At 44.6% G+C, this 21,199-nt stretch overlaps 1 long non-coding RNA gene across 1 annotated transcript; it reads left to right on the top strand.

The window, feature by feature from the left end:
• The first annotated feature begins 214 nt into the window (after positions 1-214).
• LOC117871521 lies at positions 215-17,540 on the top strand. Its single transcript, XR_004644262.1, has 4 exons — positions 215-297; positions 3,640-3,783; positions 5,390-5,504; positions 17,377-17,540. It is a non-coding gene; the product is annotated as an uncharacterized LOC117871521 (long non-coding RNA).
• The last annotated feature ends 3,659 nt before the right edge of the window (positions 17,541-21,199 follow it).

The raw sequence follows: 21,199 nt of genomic DNA, 5'->3' as shown, positions 1-21,199 counted from the left end.
ACCATTACAAATCACTCCAGCTACTGTCTTTCTTAACCAGGACATAAACAATATTACCTGACAAAGTGTGCATATTTCTATATTAAAAACTGCAGCAAGCTTCATGTGCATTTTGAGACACAAGTTTGAAAGCCAGTTCCCTTCGTCCATCTGAAAAGTTTAGCTTTTCCTTTATTGACCTCTCTTCTTCCAATGTGCTGTACTCTTTTCATAAAGGGCTTGGATCCTGTGCGTCTTCAAATCAATGGGAGAATATCCACTGACTTCAATGGATCATGGATCAGGCCCCAAATGAAGGTAATGCAGCTACTGAGTTCTATCCCTACTGTTCCACTGGAGATCTTTAAAGTTGAAACTTGTGCTGGCAACTCAGCTTGCTCCTTAAAAATTATGTAGGGCCAAAGTCCTGGAACCAATGCCCAGTTTGGGTGAGCTGGCTATTTACTGGAGATATCTGGAAGGAGAAGGAATCATCCCTTTCCCCTGCCCATGAAGCAGCAGCAGATTCACTGCAGTCCCAATCCAACAAAGCATCCTTGGGACTAGTAAAATGCTAATAGTTAAGCATGTGTTGAAGCGCTCTGCTGGGTCAAGGCATCTGTGAATGCTAGCATAGCCTTGTGGCTGCAGCAGCTCCTGCAGCTATTGTACTCCTCCCTGCACAGATTCTCCTCCCTACTCAGTTCCGTGGACTCTATGGTACTACTGGGTTGGAGCCATCTGCAGCTTCAGTCGGAAAAGGATTTGGCCCAAAGAAAGCCAAGAGATTAGCTAGAATTTGAATTATACTTACATTGGTTTGGATACTAACCCCAGACCCTGAGTAGGAAAGTTTTTGCTAACTTAGTTTTACACTATGTAAATATTTTTTTTAATTTACTCATTGTTGGTGCCAACTTTACATTTAGTACTTCTTTCCTTGTCATCCCATCATAAAACATCTATTTTTGCCTGTTACCTTTTTAAGTCTATTGCACTTGCACTCTACAGTAACTCACAAGTTGTCTGAAACACATGGGATATTAACAAATCCTAATTGGTTGTGTAATGTGAGCAGACAGCATGTACAGTATTAAACCACTTCTAAACCACCTATTTTCTGTATGCAAATCAGACAGAAACAAATGTTTGGCCCCAGCTGGGCAAAATGTCCCATTTAGAATTCTTTTCCTCTTCTTTGTTCTTTGATGTTCTGCAAATGAGCTTTAGAACTCCGCTCTTCACACAATTCAATTTTACAGGCCCATTATCTGAGATATAATGTGGAGGTTAAATATATCAGGGCAGCCATTATGTGAAAATAATTAACAGTAATGAATAATGCACTAATTCCACTGATGAGAGATGGTTATATGTGTAATGAAGTGTTGGGGCAGCCTTGACAAATGAAATTAAAATATTTAAACACTGTTTTATGATATTACTTTGCTCATATAATTTCCTTTACTTACAATGAGCCACTTCGATTATCGTCATTATCTTGACAGCTCTGAAGGATGAAATAGTGCAGGTTAATGTGACAGCGATTAGTCAGAGAGAAAATCCATCACATAAAGCAGAACACAGTGAGGGAGAAAGGCCCTCTATACTTTCTTGTTTCAAACATGAAAAGAATGATACTATCAACATCACTTCAATATTAAATGGATAGAATTATCTTGTCATTCCTTTAAAGCCTCTGAAGAACTACCTATTTGTACCTGCAAAGGAAAGGTCAGCCCTTCTTAATCATCCATAAAAATATGTTGATGGATTCCTAATATCAATAACAGTGACAGGAACAGAGACAGGAAGCAAGCCAGGAAATTTAAAAGAAAAGTGCTCTAAATTTCAGATTGAAATCCTTGCTGTTTTATATTTTTTAAGCTGTGAACTCTACAAAAGCACAATTAATTTAAAAATGCAAATGTACACAGCTCCAAATTCAAACGGCACATATTTATGTATACTCCATGAAAATTGCTCCAAATTCCGCTTAAAGAGCAAAGTAACAGCATATTTCATGGGTATTCTTTGCATCATTTTTGTATTAACTGACCATCTTTAAACACACAGGGCAATTTTTTTCAGATCTGGATGCCAAAAGTTAGGCTCCTAAAGTCAGATTCAGGTACTTTCAATTACAGTGGCCTGATGTTCAGACATACTGAGCACCTCACCTTTCATGGAAGTCAGAGGGAGCTTCAGCTGCTCAGCACCTTTGACAATCTGACTACTTTTATTCAGATGGCTTTCGGAACTCAACTTCAGACATCAGGTTTGAAAATTGTAGCCTTGGTTCAAAATAAAAGTGTGATTTCGGTGAAAAGGGGTACAGTGGGTTCATGAAAACCCATTGCCAAGATATGTAAACACTGATCAACACCATTTGCTATGGAGGGGAGGCAACCAAATCTTGAATGCATAGCACTACACTGGGACAATGGAGAGGCACAGTGTCTCCTGGGGAGCTCATGAAGGCACTTTGCCTCAGACAAGTGCAATGCATACACCAGAGCTGTTGAGGAGGGCAGCTGCTGCCAGTGGGGAGGGAGGCAGGGCCATAAACAACTCCTCCCTCTTTCTCCACCCTCATATTTGGCAGGAGCAGACCAGTCCTAGCACTCAGTCTGCAACTGTGGCAGTCACTTGTGCAGGGCCCGCAAACAGAGAGGTTCTTTGCATCCATCCTCTATGTGCCCCTAGGTATTTTGAAACGGCAGTTACCTTTTGAATCAAGAAAAAAAAATAGTTCTGAGATGGCCCCTCCCCTCTTTGGACACACATACATCAAGGCGAATTGTGTCCTCAGTTACACCTGTTCCTTTCCACTGAACAGCTGAGGGTTGGTTTGGTTGGAGGTGGGGATTTAATGCATTTAAGATTGCTGTTTTTGTCTATTTTTCACTTTTACTATTTTTATGCAGCATAGAAAACTCCTGATTCTGTTGTTTACTGTAATTTTCTGGCACCCGTGGGGATGAAAACCCATTGCAGGAGGTGGAGTACTAAGACTGGAAAGCTACAAAATCTTGGCACAAGACAGATTCCTTACTCTTTCAGCTATTTGAATGGATAGCTGTCTATTTTATAAGCTTTTCTATGATGCTCATTATGATAGTCCCCAACAGGACTGAATTTATCCTCACAACCTCCCTGCAATGTGAGGCTCGGAGAGATTAAGTGATTAAGATCATATAGGAAGTCTGTGGCAGAGAGGGGAGCAGAACCCAGATCTACTGATCTCAGTCCAGTGCTTTAACTATCTTTCTCTCTATCAAATACCACAGCAGAAGTGTTCAGAAGACTGCTCAGTGGCCATTACCAATCATTTGAAGAGATGTCTCTCTCTTAATTTCAGTAAATCATAGACATTTCCGTACATAGAAGAGCGCTCTCATATGTTTGAGGTTCCAGAAACAAAGTTGTGTTTTTCCTCACATTCCAGGGCCCGCTCTAACAAAAAATAAAAATTATTTTAACAACACACGCAAACTATTGTATCTGAATTGCTGACAGCACATAGCATGGTGAACCTTGTTGTTTTAATCTAGAGCATAATGAAGACTTATGGAGGGAGACCCTCTGTCATCCTGAACTAGAAAGCTGACTTTTAACTACATGTGAAATGTAAAACTAATAACTCATTGTGATTTACAGCTCTCCGGAACATCTGCTATGTCTTTATACTGAGCAATTGAACCAGAGGAGGAGGAGAGGTCTAAAAGATGGGCAAGCCATAACTCCATTTCTCTCTGCTGCTGGCTAGAAACAGAATCAAGAAGTTTAAAAACTGAGAAAAGTGTGAGTAGACGGGGGAGAAGGTCACTACCTTTTGGGTCTGATTTTCATTCACACTGAGTAGCATCCTTTTCTGCTAGCCGTCCCACTGAAGTAACTAGGGCTATTCACAGAGTAGGGTACTACACTAATCAGGAATAAATATGGCAAATCTGGCCCTCTGGGAAAATGGTATCGCTGCAGTACCACTGTTTATAACACTCCTATTCTTTACATGCTACTGTATAATATGGTCTTATGCTTTTAGAAATTTAGAAGGTGCACACGCACAGGCATCCAGGCTCTTCCTACAACTTTTTATGTGCAAACTAGCCCTTACATAAGGAATCCTTTAGCTAATATGCTTTTAAAAACGAATTCAACTAGCAGTAGTTCTCTCATTTTGTTAGCTTTAAAAAATACAATTGAGTTCATTTATCTGACAATGAAGTGCCTCTGTAATAAATCTAACATTAAAAAATCATTTCCGGCAAATTACTCCAATAAAATCAATGAAGGTCAGGCTCAGCTGAAGAAACAAATAAATTACATGCTATTGATAGGCTAGGCAGACTGAATTGTCATTTAGAAAGGCTAAGAGGGATAAAGGAATGTAATGTAAGGAGGGTATTTATACAACCAAAATGGGGGAAAGGCAAAAGTTTAAGCTGACAGCTCCCGTCCATAGGATTCCCTTGACTCAGTCCCTGTGTAGCAATAGCAGTTATTCTATCTTTCAGTAGCATACTGTTGTGTGCTTTGGATCTGTCAATATTGACTTGCTCCAATGCTGCTTCATGATCTTTTTACCTTTCCTATATTGAAGCCCCAAAACAGGATTTCTGCTAATAGAAAATGAAGAATAGATAGAATTGAATCATACCACCCATTGGTTTTTCAGCCAGGTTAAACGCAGTTTGACCCAGTTCAAGTTTTTCAGTACCTGCAACTACTGAAGAAATATAAAGCTTGTCATTCACTCGTGGGACTTGCCATCCTTTGATAACAGCGTAACAGTTTTATAGTTAAACTATTCTAACAACATTCTATTTGTTTATTTAAAAATCTGTCAAACTTTTCCTGTGAGAGGCCTAAGAAATGGCAATACCCTGGTGTATTTCAACTCTAGCAATATAATCCAGTGGCTGAGTTTCCAGCATCTTTGTTTTTAAAATATATAGGTTATTTATTGCCTCTTTTTGCTTTCCTCTTCTCTGTGGGGAAAGCAAAGGAAGTATTGGATTATCCATGTGTACTTGTGAGTACAACATTCAATTTAATCCTTTTGGAAGCTCAGATGCTTTTGTGGATCAACAGCCCAATAATACTATTGTGCACTTAGGATTCAAGCCCACAAAGCATGCCTGTGAGGTTCAGAGAATGTGAACTCATGTTGACTCCAAGTGGAATGGAGGGCATACTGTATCTTACCTTGTAGAATCAAGCTCTTTGACAATCTGGGACCTGTTTAAATTAGGGGATCTCAAATGATCAGATCCCCACGGTATTGGGGCTCCTAAATCCCTCTACCTTTGAGCGCTCTACAAATATCAACCCTCAGTATTAATTCTTAACATTAATTAAGATTCTCAACAATTTCTAATGTGGGAAATGTTAAATCATTTTGCAGATAAGTGAATAATGTGAGTTACCCCTAGGATGCACAGCAAGTCATCCTGATTATACTGGTTGGAGTGAGGTGAGAGGAGCTACAAGGTGGGTGGTTACAGCCCCCTGATCCTGGGGTAAGTACGCTACTAGACCTGGCATACCCAGTCCCAGGCTTCTCTAACCTGTGCTGGCTGGTAATGGCCTCCAAGGAGCCATCGGCTAGCAAGGAAATGCTGAAGTGCAGCAGCACTCTGGTCATGTCCCTGACATAACTTGCCCTTGATACACACCATCTGCAGGGGCCACAGGGAGAGGGTGGGATGTACAAGCTATGAGAACTCTGTGCTTGCTGGGGACTCCCCTACATGAAAGGAATCCTCAGAGGGAAGATCCAGCCAATTTTTGGCCACTTTGCACTGCTGGAGTAGCCCAAATTGGCCAATGCTGGCTAGACAATCTGGTCCACTGACTTCGCATGTTGGTGAGCCATTCATGGACACACATGGCCAATTGTTGAATGGAAGAAGACCTAAAGGCTGAGCTCCATACTTATTCTCTTAGGATTACTTTTTTGTTTTTACTTTATAGAAACAGACCAGTTTCTATAGTGTTAAGATGATGAGCCTCTCACTGCTAGTCTATTATACACCAATCTTTCTTCATACCTTGTAAATTCAATGGAAATTTGCATTTTTTTCTCATGGAACTCCATTAATGCATGCCTATTCCCTGAAGTTGCTATGCTCCATAACATTAAACAATTCTGCCACTATTAACTGATGTCTGCTGTAAGTTTGAAAAATGATTTTGTGTTCATTTGTATTTCCAAAAAGTCAGTGCTCAGACTATAGTTACCATTTGCCTTGTAACCCTCAGGTGAATTAAAATTTGTCTGAGGGTGAGCTTTCTAACCTGCATTCTAAATCTAATGTGATCTGCGGCAGAACAACAGGTGTTGTAAGCAGAGGTTATTAGAACACCTTGAAAGCTACTTCCTCTTGACTAAATGACTTTGACTGGATCAGTTCTTGCATAAGACAAAGCAAAAGATACTGAATAAGGCTTTGGTCTCGCATCAGATCTGCTAGCACAGACACCTGTGAAATCCAGTTGACCTAAATAGGGACAGTGATACTGACCTCCTTTCTATAGTACTTTGAGATCTACAGATGAAAAGTGCTATAAAAGAGCTAGGCATTATTGTTATGAATTATTATTAATAGTAGTGGTAGTAGTATTTATTATTATATGGGTTTCTGTATCAGGAAGGGTTCTGTGGTAGTGGATCCCAGTGTAGGACCAGGGCCTGACCTCACAAAAAAATTAAATACAAATAATGTAATCAGTTCTATCATCAGCCACAAAGTCACCTAGTTGCTCCTTTGTTTCAATCACAGGATTATACCCCACCGTATATTTTCCAGTGCTTTATCCAATCCAGTTTTAAATTAAATTGTGTCAAGCAATGGAGTTTCCACCACTTCACTTGGAAAATTATTCCAACCCTGAAAAGGTCTCACTATTATCAGGTCTTTCCTTATATTCTGCCTATATTTCCCTTTTCTTAACTTCATCCCATCGCTCCAAGTTATGCCCACATAGGCCACCCTAAATCATTTAGCAGCTTCTTTAAGGCCTGATTCTGCATCCCTTCCAGTTGTGACTCTACGATCAACATACCAGATACCCAGCTGGTGTAAATCAGTGTAGTTCAATTGAAGTAAATGGAACTAGGTCCATTGACACCAGCAGAGGAGCTGGCAAAAAGGGCTGCATCCTTCAAATACTTTCAGACAGTTACCATTCCTCCCTTATTGATTTCAACATGGTTATTTTTCTTTCCCTCACTTTCAACGAGTAACTACAAAATAACAACATCAGTGCATCTTTGTCCCCAATGACTGACAAAGGATTTGATCCAAAGCCCACTTAAGTCAATGGAAAAACTCTCACTGACCTCAAAAAGCTTGGACTAAGGCCCTTAGTTGGTGTATCTGTATGATGATATGGGCTCTCTTTGCTTTACTTTTTTCCTCCGTTATATCTCTAAATGCATTGTTTATACAGTGCTCCCAGGACTGAAGATATCTGAGGCATAATTTAGAGAGGTCAAGGGGGATTAGTGAATAAAAATTAGAGCTGTGACTGCTTAAGAAAAGTCAAATTGTGAGGCAACAGGCTCGTTGAAAATAAACTCACACAGTTTATAAGCCTAAGGAGGATTTTGCTGTAGACAATGAAAAAGGTAAAGTAGATTCTTCTTCTGAAATTAGGTCAGCAAGCACTACATTAATAAAATGAAGCACCACATCTAGAATCTAAGCAAAGAAAAACAGAAGAGCCTGATATCAGTCTTCGTTTATACAAGCAACTGGATGTGTCAAGCATAGGAAATGTTATAGAGGTATTAAAACAAGGCAATACTCCAGGCCACCAAACCTCCCTCAGCAGCTACAACAGCTTAATTATTATATGTATTGGACAAGGTTTATCACTTACTCATGGCTTTTCTGGCAAGGATGCCAAAATATTTTAACTCACAGAATTGTACCTCAACCACCCTGACCATACTTCCTCCTGATCTTTCCAGAAACACTTTGAGTCAGAATCCATATGCCAAACTAAAAGTCACATAGGGCCAAATGCTAAGACCCATTTATATTAAGGTCCTTACTGCTGGAAAGGGTATATTTTATATGGGGAAGACACCATCTTTATTCAGTGGCGATATGATGGCTGAGCTATTGACCGAGATAGTCAACACCAGGAGTGATAAGCATGGAAAGAGAAAGGGACTGAAGATCCAATAAGATCTAAGACAATAATCAGTCAAGCTGAAGGAGGAAAAACTTGCCCTGAGAATCAACTTGCCCAGGAGAAAAAAACAACTTTGTGTCAACTGTTTGAAATGGGCCATCCTGATTATCACTATAAAAGGTTTTTTTTTCTCCTGCTGATAATAGCCCACCTTAATTGATTAGTCTCATTAGAGTTGGTATGGCAACACCCATTTTTTCATGTTCTCTGTCTATATACATCTTCCTACTGTATTTTCCGCTGCATGCATCCGACGAAGTGGGTTTTAGCCCACAAAAGCTTATGCCCAAATAAATGTGTTAGTCTCTAAGGTGCCACAAGTACTCTTCAGAGTAGAGTGCAACTGCAACACAATAGTACAATGTTAGTGCAGATCTGGCTAACATCCTGGCTAGTGCATTAGCCCACTGGTTCAATTTCCCATGATTTAGTTCTCTAGCGTACACAAGGATAAAAGCGGGTAGGTATACTGGATCCAGCTTTCAACTAAATTACAGAAAATATTCTACATACATTTTAATTCATATCTAAAGAAATATAGGCAGAATCAGGTTTAACCCTAAGATATTTATATTTGTGGTTCAAATGAGGCTCTGTCTAGTTAAGGTACTTGTATGGCCTACATTACTGTAGTATCTGAATGCCTTATAGTCTTTAATCTCTGTGAAACAGGGAATTACTATTAGCTCCCTTTGACAGATGGAGAACTGAGGCACAGAGAGACTAAGGCCAAGATCTTCAGAGGTAACCAGGCACCTAATTCCCATGGATTTCAATGGGAACTAGGCACCTAAATACCTATGAGGATCTGGGGCTAAGTCACACAGGAGCTCTGTAGTGGAGCAGAGAATTGAAGCCCCACCTAATCATGATCTATAAAGTTTGAAGCAGAAAACCTGTCCTAATTTGTAAGCATGTATATGGGTACTAAATTCTGTGCAAGCTGATTCTGATTCCAGGTGTAACACTCTGCTGCACTGTTTTCTTCTCTTCTGATCTATCACAATTTGCACCTGCAATCCTGAATTCTCTCTCAACTTTGCTATTTCTTTACTCACTATTTGTGTATCTAATATTTTCCCTTTCAATTTTGGGGTTGGAACAGGAGCTCTTGGATTTTACCAAAATCCATTTAATGAACTAATTTCCACCACAACTTGAAGATGTACTTAGGGTGGTGCTTCACAAGTATTTATGCCCCCACAAGTCCACCAGAGGCCAAACACACCAGAAATACTATAAAGCTGCTGTTACGGGCAAGAACATTGCAAGGATTGATTTGCGTGCTCATAGCCAACAGCATGGTATCATCATCAGTAAAAACAATGGACCCTTATTTAGCAACAGTCAAATGTCTTCCACTTATTAAACATAAATAACCAGTACAGCCATATATTACTATGGCTAGCAAAATACCACTGCGTCTGCTGGCTGTGATGGCTTATGGATGCAGCATTAAGGAGATGAGACCTGGTCTGCAAAGTGTCCTCTACAATATTATATATAATCAGTGTGCACACTATATATACTGCTTACTTTAAAAGGGCATTAACTACAGGGATTATTTCAATCAACGATAAGATAATAAGAGACATATAGTCCTTCGTGATAAGAAGGATCTTATATCTAGTGGTGGATTTCATCACTGCCTGATAAGAAAGAAAAGCCACAAGGAAAAACCTTTATTTTTCCAATCCCCATACAGGGAGTCCTCAGCCTTACGACACAATTCATTCCTCAGCCCTGGTCTACTCTACCAGTTTGGGTTGAATTTAGCAGCATTAGATCGATTTAACCCTGCACCCGTCCACACAACAAAGCCATTTTTGTCAACTTAAAGGGCTCTTAAAATGGATTTCTGTATTCCTCCCCGACGAGGGGATTAGCGCTGAAATTGACCTTGCTGGGTCGAATTTGGGGTAGTGTGGATGCAATTCAACGGTATTGGCTTCCGGGAGCTATCCCAGAGTGTTCCATTGTGACCGCTTTGGGCAGCACTCTCAACTCAGATGCACTGGCCAGGTAGACAGGAAAAGCCCCGCAAACTTTTGAATTTCATTTCCTGTTTGGCCAGCGTGGCAAACTGATCAGCACAGGTGACCGTGCAGAGCTCATCAGCAGAGGTGACCATGGAGTCCCAGAATTGCAAAAGAGGTCCAGCAGGGACCGAACGGGAGGTACTGCAGCTGATCGCTGTATGGGGAGAGGAATCCGTACTATCAGAACTCCATTCCAAAAGATGAAATGCCGGAATATTTGAAAAAATCTCCCAGGGCATGAAGGACAGAGGTTATAACAGGGACCCGTAGCAGTGCTGCGTGAAACTTAAGGAGCTCAGGCAAGCCTACCAAAGAACCAGAGAGGCAAACGGCTGCTCTGGGTCAGAGCCCCAGACAAGCCGCTTCTATGATGAGCTGCATGCCATTCTAGGGAGTGCCCCTACAACTATCCCACCCCTGTGCTTCCCTCCTCCCCACCCCTCCCGGGCTACCTTGGCAGTTATCGCCCCATTTGTGTGACGAATTAATAAAGAATGCATGAATTTGAAACAACAATGATTTTATTGCCTCTGCAAGCGAAGATCAAAAGGGGGAGGGGAGGACGGTTGGCTTAAAGAGAAGTAGAGTGAACCAAGGGGGTGGGTTTTCATCAAGGAGAAACTAACAGAACTTTCACACCATAGCCTGGCCAGTCATGAAACTGGTTTACAAAGCTTCTCTGATGCACAGCGTGCCCTGTTGTGCGCTTCTAACCACCCTGGTGTCTGGCAGCAAGTAATCAGCAGCCAGGCGATTTGCCTCAACCTCCCACCCGCCATAAACATCTCCCCCTTACTCTCACAGATATTGTGGAGCACTCAGCAAGCAGTAATAACGATGGGAATATTGGTTTCGCTGAGGTCTGAGTCAGGAAACTGCGCCAGCGAGCTTTTAAACGTCCAAAGGCACATTCTACCACCACTATGCACTTGTTCAGCCTACAGTTGAACTGCTCTTTACTACAGTCCAGGCTTCATGAGCCATGGGAGCAAGGGGTAGGCTGGGAGAGCAGCCTGAGGCAGAAGCCTCCAGCTGGCATGATATTCCAGGCAGGACTGAATCTCCATTAGACAAAACTTAAGGAAGAGAATGACCTGGAGTCATTACCATTTTTGTCCAGGCGCCCCCGACCGACCTCACCGAGGCCGGCCAGAATCACCCATGGGATGACGACGATGGTTAGCAGTCATATTGCACCGTCTGCCATGCGCAAGGCAAAACAAGGAGATGCTGCTGTGTAGCACTGCAATACTGCATCTGCCAGCAGCACCCAGGAGATATACAGTGACAGTGAGCTGAGCGGGCTCCATGCTTGTCATGGTATGTCGTCTGCACGGGTAACCCAGGAAAAAAGGCGAGAAACGATTTTTTGCTGTTGCTTTCACGGAGGGAGGGAGGGAGGGGGGCCTGACGACATGTACCCAGAACCACCCGCGACAATGTTTTTGCCCCATCAGGCATTGGGAGCTCAACCCAGAATTCCAATAGGCGGCAGAGACTGCGGGAACTGTGGGATAGCTACCACAGTGCAATGCTCCAAAAGTCGACGCTAGCTTTGGTACTGTGGACACACACCGCCAACTTAATGCGCTTAGTGGGACACACACAATCGTCTGTGTCAAATCGATTTCTAAAAAATCAACTTCTATGAAATCGACCTAATTTCATAGTGTAGACATACCCTCAGAATTGCCTTGTAAGTCGAAACATTGTAAGTTGAAACCCGTTTTCCCATAGGAATCAATGATATGAAGGGGGGTTGGTTCCTGAACCAAGGCTTGATACACTATTTTCACCACACAAACCCAGATTTTTGCACTAAATGAATTATAGATGACTAATGTTGCAACATGAATGTATTTATTGTACACTGTATTTTGTAAACAGCATTCAAATAAACATATAAACTCACATATGCTGCTCAGAATGCTGGCAACACATGCTCAGAAAGCCAGGGAGAACGGCACACATGCTGAGCCTCAGCCAATCACTGTTCAAGCTTTCTGATTGGCTGAGCCCAGGACTGGGAGCCAATCAAAAACAAGCAGCAACCCTACCTAGCAACAAGCTACCCTGCTGTCTCGAAGCCAATCAGAAGCGACCCCTTCTAGCTCCATACCAGTATAATGCAAACCGGAAGTGATTTCAAGCAAACTTTATGCAAATCGAGTGTCATAAAGGAAAAACAAGCATCACTGGGGGGAAACAGGCAGTCAATTGAAAAGCATTGTAAGTGGCATCCGACGTAAGTCAGGCGTCGTAAGTCCAAGGACTCCTTGTACCTGTATTTTGGGAGAAACTGGCTAATCTTCCTTTCCTCAGTGGAAAGGGAAGTCCCAACAGAAAATGTACAGTCTCACATTTTTTTCCTTGAACGCCCCTTCCCCCCCCCAAAAAAAAACCTTCTGTAACTGACAATTCTTGCCTACCACTGACAAAACAAGAGGACAATTGGACAAGAGGACAAACTGCAACAATTAACCAATAGGAAAATTTTGCTGGGAACCAGTCCTATCTCACTGACTACAACAGGGGTGGGCAAACTACGGCCTGTGGACCACATCCAGCCCAACAGGGCTTTGGATCCGGCCCACAGGATTGCCACCCCCGTGGCACTGTGGGGCTGAGGCAGGCTCCCTGCCTGCCCTGGTCCCGCACTACTCCCAGAAGCGGCCAGCACCACATCCCTGCAGCCCCTGCGGTAGGGAGGGGCACAAGGCTCCGCACGCTGCCCTCACCTGCAGATACCTCCCCCGAAGCTCCCATTGGCTGGGAATGAGGAACCTGCCCCTCCCCCCCCCCTGCAGGGATGTGGAGCCGGCCGCTTCCAAGAGCAGCATGGGGCCAGGGCAGGCAGGGAGCCTGCTTTAGCCCCGCTGCATGCTGCTGCCACCCCGAAGCCGCTCAAGGTAAGAGTCCATACCCTGAACCCCTCCTGCACCCCAACTCCCTACCCTGAGTCCCCGCCACACCCCACATCCCTCCTGCTCCCAAACCTCCTGCCGCACCTCTCCTGCATCTCAACCCCCTGCCCTGAGGCCCTTGCCACACCCTGCACCCCAATCCTGACCTGAGCCTCCTCCCACACTCCGCACCCCTCCTGCACCCCAACCCCCTGCCCTGAGCCCCCTCGTAAACCCCACACCCCTCCAGCACCCCAACCCCTTGCCCTGAGCCCCTTCCTGCGCACCGCACCCCCTCCCACACACCGCACTCCCTCCTGCACCCAACCCCCTGCCCCCGCCCTACATTCATGGCCCTGCATGTAATTTCCCCACCCAGATGTGGCCCTTGGGCCTAAAAGTTTGCCCACCCCTGGACTATAATGTTAATGGGATTTGGATCGTAGCAATAGCTGAGCATAGCGTTGACCTATTCCACATTCTCTCAACACTCACTCATTACTGGGGTACCATGAGCCCAGGGCTCCAATGATCAGAGTGTGAGTTTGAACCTTGTAGCCCCTAACTCTCAACACCTCAGCCAGAGGGGCATATTTCTCCAGTTTTCATGACTGGGCATCACAGAAGGCCAGGGTCCTGTTTTCAAAGGGAACTGTGACATCCACCATGATGATCTTCTTCCATTCCGCGTTGGTGAGGATGATATCTGGTTGCAGTCAGCTGTCCATTCCGCAGATGATGGAGTTCATGGCCACCTTCCCCTAACTAGGCGATCTTGGATGGCATTGTGTCACAACTGCCAGGATCTGTAATGGAGTAGTGTGTCGTTGGCATAGCTGCACTTCCTGCATCGCTTGTCCTGATTCCCATGGTGGATGGCTCCATTCAGCAGGACACAGTTGATCCAGGCCATGTGGATGAACGTCCAGTTGGCAAATTGGGTGAAGCTGCCCCCAGGAAGGAAGTGGTTCCTGTTGTCCCACTTACACATCACCTCGAAGGTCCAGCTTCCGTTTCAGGTTTTCCACGTATTGGCAGCGGATGTCATCCTTCAGGGTTCTCTCCAGCATGGTTTTGGCTCTTGGAGTGATGACTGTGTGCTCTGCAGTCTTCATATGGCACCAGGACTCCCAGCTCCTGACATTCCTCGCACCACATCCTATGGCAGCCAATATGCTTCTCCAGTCATCGCGTAGCACTGCAGGCATGAGTTCAGAGCAAAGCAAAGTCTCCCCCCTCTCTCTTCCAAATTCGCCTTCCAGGGAGATGCTCAGGTAGGTGGTGACATCTTGGTTGGAGAGGGTACTGGTGATTTGCTTCCTCATGACGTCCTGCAGAGCACTCTCCGTGATGTTCCTCACTATGGCATCCAGGCACATCAGAAGGCAGAAGGTGTGGGTGATCACCACGTCACACAGATCACACATTTGAGGGAAGTTGACACTGCCCTGCATGTGAGAAATGTACACCAGTTAGTTGCTGGCCCTCTGGGGAAGAAACCCACTTCTTCACTAGCTGCCTGATGGTGTTGTCCACCTTGTTAAGAGGTACCTTTGCCACAGCAGATCCCCTCAGGATGAATGAAATATGGAGGTCAGAAAGGTGTTCAAGACTGTGATCTTCTGTCATGGTGCCCATAGGAAGGAGTTGATCCTGGCCACATCATGTAGGATCTCCACAACGGTATCCTCAGGTGTCTGCTGGACGCAGAAACCCATGGGCATGCTGAGATGTTGGTATGCTTGCCCATCCTCAAGGAAGATCATAGGTTCACCCTGGATCTGAAATGGCATTACCTGGACTGAGTCCCTTTTACTGCCATCAATATGCAGGGATGTGCACTTCCTGGCTTTGAAACGGAATCCCATCCAGTTGGCAGCTTGGCTTGTGACATGGAGCATTTGTTGGAGACTCTCAGGGTTGTCTGCGATCAGGACCAGATCATCTGTGTAGGCCAGGATATTCACCCTGTTGCCATACAGGTCGAAACTGACGCTCGGATGATCGACTCCATGGCTAAGCTGAAAATGATGGGGCTAAGGGGACAGCCTGCTTCACACCCCTATAGATAGGAATTTCAGGCATCTCTCCTTCCATGGGGTGGATGGTGGTGATCGTGCAGCCTTCATAAAGTTCCTGGACTAGTTGGAGAAAGTTTTCAAGCATCCCGAACTCTCACAGCATGGCAAAAATGTGTTGGTGGGGTAAGGTCCAAGCCCATGGGTTGGCTGGGGGACCTGGATGGAAAATGAAGGGGGACTGATAGAAGCCCTGGGTAGTTATTTGAATGAACATGGATTTGCCTGTCCTATACACTTTTATCTGCCAGGTAGTCCCAGACATCTAATAATAAAGTTGCGGCCTGATTAAATCCATATCAAGTGTCCCCTGTCCTTCTGGTATAGCTGGACAAAAGCCTTTAAATGCTTCTTCCAGATGAGTGAAGAGTTCAGCCTCACCTCCTATTTCAGTACTAAGGAGGAAAAACATAGTGTTCTAGGCAAGGTTGCAATCACATAATTTCTATTTGATATTATTGAATTATTTCCTACTTCTCTGCAATTTCAAGCCTGCATTTGGCAGAACAACATTTTTACTGTTTCTCAAAGGGCTAAAATCATCCATGCCACTTGTAGAGTTCAAACAATGAAAAATAATGGTGAAAAGTAAGGAATGAGTGAATGACTCATTACAAATAATTTAAATGATGAATTTAACCTTTGCTTCTGTTTAAGTAATCCCCTCAAACCTATCACAAATGTTCATGAATGTGTTAATTATTCAGTAATATTTGAGGCTCTATTTTTAACTATATGGCTTAATATTCACAATGGAATGTGTTGTTTAGATGGGTTGGTGAAATAGGTAGCAGGCTGTTTCTGTTCTCAGAATGCATGAATGTAATTTTTAAAGAGCCTCAACCTGCAAGAGACCAGGCAATAGAAAGTCAAAATGAGTCGAGTGGGCTCAGCATTTAAGGAAGTGAGCAGCTCTTTGCAAGACTGGCTGCCAAACAAATTCTGATGTAAACGCTTCACTTTCCAAAAGGATTCAAAGATATGAGTTTAAATTTCAGCTTCTGAGATCACTCATGATAATTCAATTTGATCACACAAATGTACCCAGAGAATAAACACAAAATGCGGTGCATATATGACCGATGTAAATTTGTTCAAAATTGGGAACAAATATCCACCAAATATTCTTTACAGGACTTTGATTTATCTGTACTGCAGCTTTAAATTTCAAAGAGGCCTGCCTACCTTCCTGCTGTGAGGGTCTCCAAACCAGAGAGTAGTTTCAGTTTAAGATGGCTGCTATTATCTTGATCACCCTGATCGATCGACCCTTCAGCCCTCATATAGATTGCGCTGATCACAACACATCTTCCATTCTTCTCATATCCTGGCCTTCCTTCTCCATGTGCAGCCATGTCTTTTCATGATAAAATCTTCCCATCTCTTTGGAGGTTGGACGAGTGGTCATTTCAGTTCCCGGGGGTACCACTTGGTGACAGTTGCGGTCCATCAATTGTCAGTGAGCCTCGCTCTAAGCCCGGCCCGTCGCATTTTACACTGCTATTACAGTGAGTCAAAACTGTGTTCTCTCACTTGTGGATACATTCCATCTTTGTCTAAATCTACAATATCTTCTAAACTAAAGTACATGTCTCCTTGTCTATGGAAATAACTCAACTGTCAGTATTCTGGGATCAGTCCAGTGTTACCAAATATAACCATTTTATTGGGAGTCTCACAAGAGCTGATGTTGTCTTAAAATCCCAAGTCCTGGAGTCATGAGAATCTTGGCTTCCATTTTTAAAAATAAGTTCTTAGCATTTATGGTTGCAGAGAAAAACTTGAGAACATGAACCCTAATGGTTCAAAAGCCAGAAGGCAAAGAAAAAGAAATTAAGTAAAAAGAAACCCAAAAGTACTTAAGATATCATGAATTTTAAAAGGAATCTCAAGATTTGGGGGGGCTTGATTCATGATTTTGGAATACTTGAGGTAATCAGCACCATCCGCATGTGATATTAGCATTTAGCATACTCTATATTGCTGAATTCCCCTCAAAATGGTCATAATTGAAGAGACTGTAATTATCAAAATTTGCCAAGCAGTGGTATCTGGGAAGAATAGTACACTGAAATATCTCAGATACCACCAGTGATTTCCCTTTGCTTGATCTGCTGCTAAATGCTCACTATAGTCTGATCAGTCTCTCTCTCTCTCTTTTTTCTTCAGGTGGACATTAAGGCCTTATCTACGCTGGCAAGTGTGTGCGCAGTAAAGTAGCTTTCTGCGTTGTAACTCCCAAGGTGTACACACTGCCAAGCCACTTAGTGCACAGAAACTGTGCAGTTGTAGCTCTGTAAAAAATCCACCCTGAAGAGAGGTGTACAGCTTTCTGCGCCGGGGCTACAGTGCCAGTGTAGACACCCTGGTTGATTACAGTGCTGCAATTGGCCTCCGGGAGGTGTCCCACAGTGCCTGTTCTCGCCTCTCTGGTCATCGGTTTGAACTCTACTGCCCTGACCTCAGGTGACCAACCATGAGCCCCATCCTTTAAATTCCTTGCGAATTTTGAAAGTCCCCTTCCTGTTTGCTTGGTGATACATGCAGTGGTCTCAGCGCATCTTTCCAGGTGACCAGGCCTGCTCCACACACCAGGCAATCCCCTGCTTGGGGGAATGCCAACCTGCTGGAGCTCATCAGCATTTGAGGAGAGGAGGCTGTCCAGTCCCAGCTGTGCTCTAGCCATAGGAATTATGATACCAATGGACAGATTTCACGATGAATGACAGAAAGTGGCAATGATCGGGACACACTGCAGTGCAGGGTCAAAGTGAAGGAGATGTGGAATGCCTACCACAAGGTGCAGGAGGCAAACTGCCACTCCAGTGCTGCACCCATGAGCTGCCAGTTCTACAAAGAGCTGGACGTGATACTCGATGGTGACCCCGCCACAACTGTGAAGGTCACTGTGGATACTTTGGTGGCTCGCATGCCAGTCGAGAATGGACTGAGCCAGGAGGAGGAAATCTTGGATGAGGATGTGGAGGGGAGAGGGACCCAGAGGCAGACGATGACTCAGAGGTCAGAGATGCATGCAGCCAGGAACTCTTCTCTACCCCGGAGGCCAGCCAGTCACAGTTGTTGGAGCTTGGCAAAGTGCACACAGGAGAGGAGGCCCCTAGTAAGTGGCTTTGATTTTGGGAATCGCTGAAGCGAGTTGTTGGGGGCAGGAGAGTTGCAGAAAGCAGGCTTGTGTCTGTATGATGCACGTACCATCACATGCCTAGTCTGAGCAGAAGAACAGGGTGTTGATTGACTCCCTCACTTCTTGGGAATCTGCCTCAGAGATCTCCATGAAACTCTCATGGAGATATTGGGCAATCCACTGCCCCAGGTTCTTTGGCAGAACTGCTTTGTTTCTTGCCCCATTAAGGGTAAATTTCCCACGCCACTCTGCCATCACAGGGCTGGGGGGGGGACGGGGAAGGAGAGGACCATTGCTGCACACAGGTGAGCCACATAAGGGCCAGGGCAGAAGCCACAGTCTTGGAGAAGACCCTCCCTTGATTCTCTGCTCACCCTCAGCAGCAACTTATCTTCCATATTGAACACAGCCTGTAGAAAATGTGGGGACAGTAATGATTTTAAGGCCCACCCTACAGTGCTGGCTCTCCCTAAGAGCCGTGTGCCCAGTGGACAGTACTGTCCTGGAACACTGATTTCCCCTGCCCTTGCACTTACTCACCATTTTGGGGGTCTTGTGGCTTATGTGTGCTTGCCTGGGGTCAGCCAGTTAGTGGCAGGTATGTGAATAGTGGCTGTGGTTTAAATCACTGAATCGGTGGTCTGTGTGTTGCAAACAATACTGCTTCTGTAAAATGTTGCATTTTGGCTTCACAGATATGATGTTGGGAGCCCAGCCTCCCTCTTTGTTATCTCTGGCTAAACGGCTTTGCAGAATTAGAAAGCGGCCATGAAGAACTAAAGAGGACTTTCTGTGTGATGTCATGATGCACTCTGCGGCTGAAAAACAAGAATTGAAGGAATGGCAGGACAGCGAGAAGAGGAACCCAAAGGAGAAGCAATGGAGCGGCTCTTAAAGGTTATGGAGCGCCAAGCGGACACGCTCCAGGCGCTACTAGCACTGCAAATTGAGCAGCTCCGTGCCCGCCCCTCCCTGAAGCCACTGTCTCAAAACTCTTTCCCATGCGCCTCCCCAGACACCACAAACACACTCTTATCAACATCCTGTCTCTGTCTATACCTGCTGCATTCCACTCCTCCCCATCACAGTTCAGCACTGCAGATTCCCAGTACCCACTGCACTCAACACCCGTCCCTCTGCAGTTTAGCCCTGCTGAAGTACAGTACCCACTGCATAGTACTCCAAAGGAGAAGGTTGGATATGATACCTGGACATACACAAATCTTTAACAGTCCCGGTACCTCATCTCCTCCTGGGACCCTCCCTTCCCCGATTCCCCTGAGTGCTGATGTGTTTTTTTGTTTGTCTCTCTCCTCCAGTTGTTGTTTTTTAATAAAAGAATTGTTTTGGTTTGAAAACAATCTTTATTCCATTAACTGAAAGCAAACAGAGCCCTTCAAAGCAACAGGCAATTTTCTTAAACCTTCATAATGCATCGTCTGCACCAGTCACAATCACCTCCTAGCATTACAAGCACTGCACTCTTGAGCATGGTAACAAATATTAGTGGCTTTCAGCTTCAAATTGCTGCCTCAAGTCATCCCTGATCCTTATTTCCCCATGCTGCGCCCCTCTAATAGCCCAGATCTCTAGTTGTTCAAATTCAGCCTCCAGGCACTGAGGCTCAGCAGTCCAGCCCTGAGTGAAGCTTTCACCCTTCCCTTCACAAATATTATGGAGCATACAGCACATGGATATAAGCATAGGAATATTGTCATCGGCCAGGTCCAGCCTCTCATATGGGCAGCACCAGCGGGCCTTTAAACAGCCAAAAGTACACTCAACAGTCATTCTGAACTTGCTCAGCCTATTGTTGAACCGCTCCTTGTTGCTGTCAAGGTGGCCCGTGTATGGCTTCATAAGCCACAGCATTAAGGGGTAGGCAGGGTCTCCCAGGATCACAATGAGCATTTCGACTTCCCCTATGGTGATCTTCTGGTCTGAGAAGAAAGTCCCTGCTTGTAGCTTCCTGAACAGGCCAGTGTTCCGAAAGATGCGTGTGTCATGCACCTTTCCGGACCAGCCTGTGTTAATGTTTATGAAACACCCACAATGATCCACAAGTGCCTGGAGAACCATTGAGAAATACCAATTCCAATTAATGTACTCGGTGGCTAGGTGATCTGGTGTCAGAATTGGAATATGCGTGCCATCTACAGTTAGGGAAACCCATTTGTGCAAAGCCATCCACAATGTCACACGCGTTGCCCAGAGTCATGGTCTTCTGGAGCAGGATACGATTAATGGCCCTGCACACTTCTGTCAGCATGAGTCCAATGGTCGACTTTCCTACTCTGAACTGCTTAGCGACCAATCTGTAGCAGTCTGGAGTAGACAGCTTCCACAATGCAATCACAATGCGCTTCTCCAATACCAGGGCAGCTCTCAATGCAGGGCTGGAGCGAGCTCATCACACATGCCCATAAATATGGCTTTCCTCATCTGAAAGTTCTGCAGCCACTGCTCATCATCCCAGACGTCCATGACGATGTGATCCCACCACTCAGTGCTTGTTTCCTGAGCCCCAAAACAGCATTCCATTGTGGTCAGCACCTCTATGAATGCCACAAGCAATCTCATGTCATAGCTACTACGCATGGCGAGATCAATGTCAAATTGGTCTTGCCTTTGTAGTTTAAGGAATAACTCCACTGTGACATATTGGTGAGAGCAAACAACATATTGGTCAACAGTGCGGGATCCATTCCTGCAAATCGAAAAGGCAGAGCAGAGCGCGCAGTACACAAACCATGTGATGGCACCAAATGCAGACAGAAGCACAGGGATTGCTGGGATGAGAAGCAATGCATCATGGGGCATTGGGACACGACCCAGGATACCCCGTGA

Source organism: Trachemys scripta, chromosome 1, assembly GCF_013100865.1.
Source record: "Trachemys scripta elegans isolate TJP31775 chromosome 1, CAS_Tse_1.0, whole genome shotgun sequence".
NCBI lineage: Eukaryota > Metazoa > Chordata > Testudines > Emydidae > Trachemys > Trachemys scripta.
Note: the sequence above shows the minus strand (reverse complement) of the source record. Positions and strands in the feature narration are given on the sequence as shown.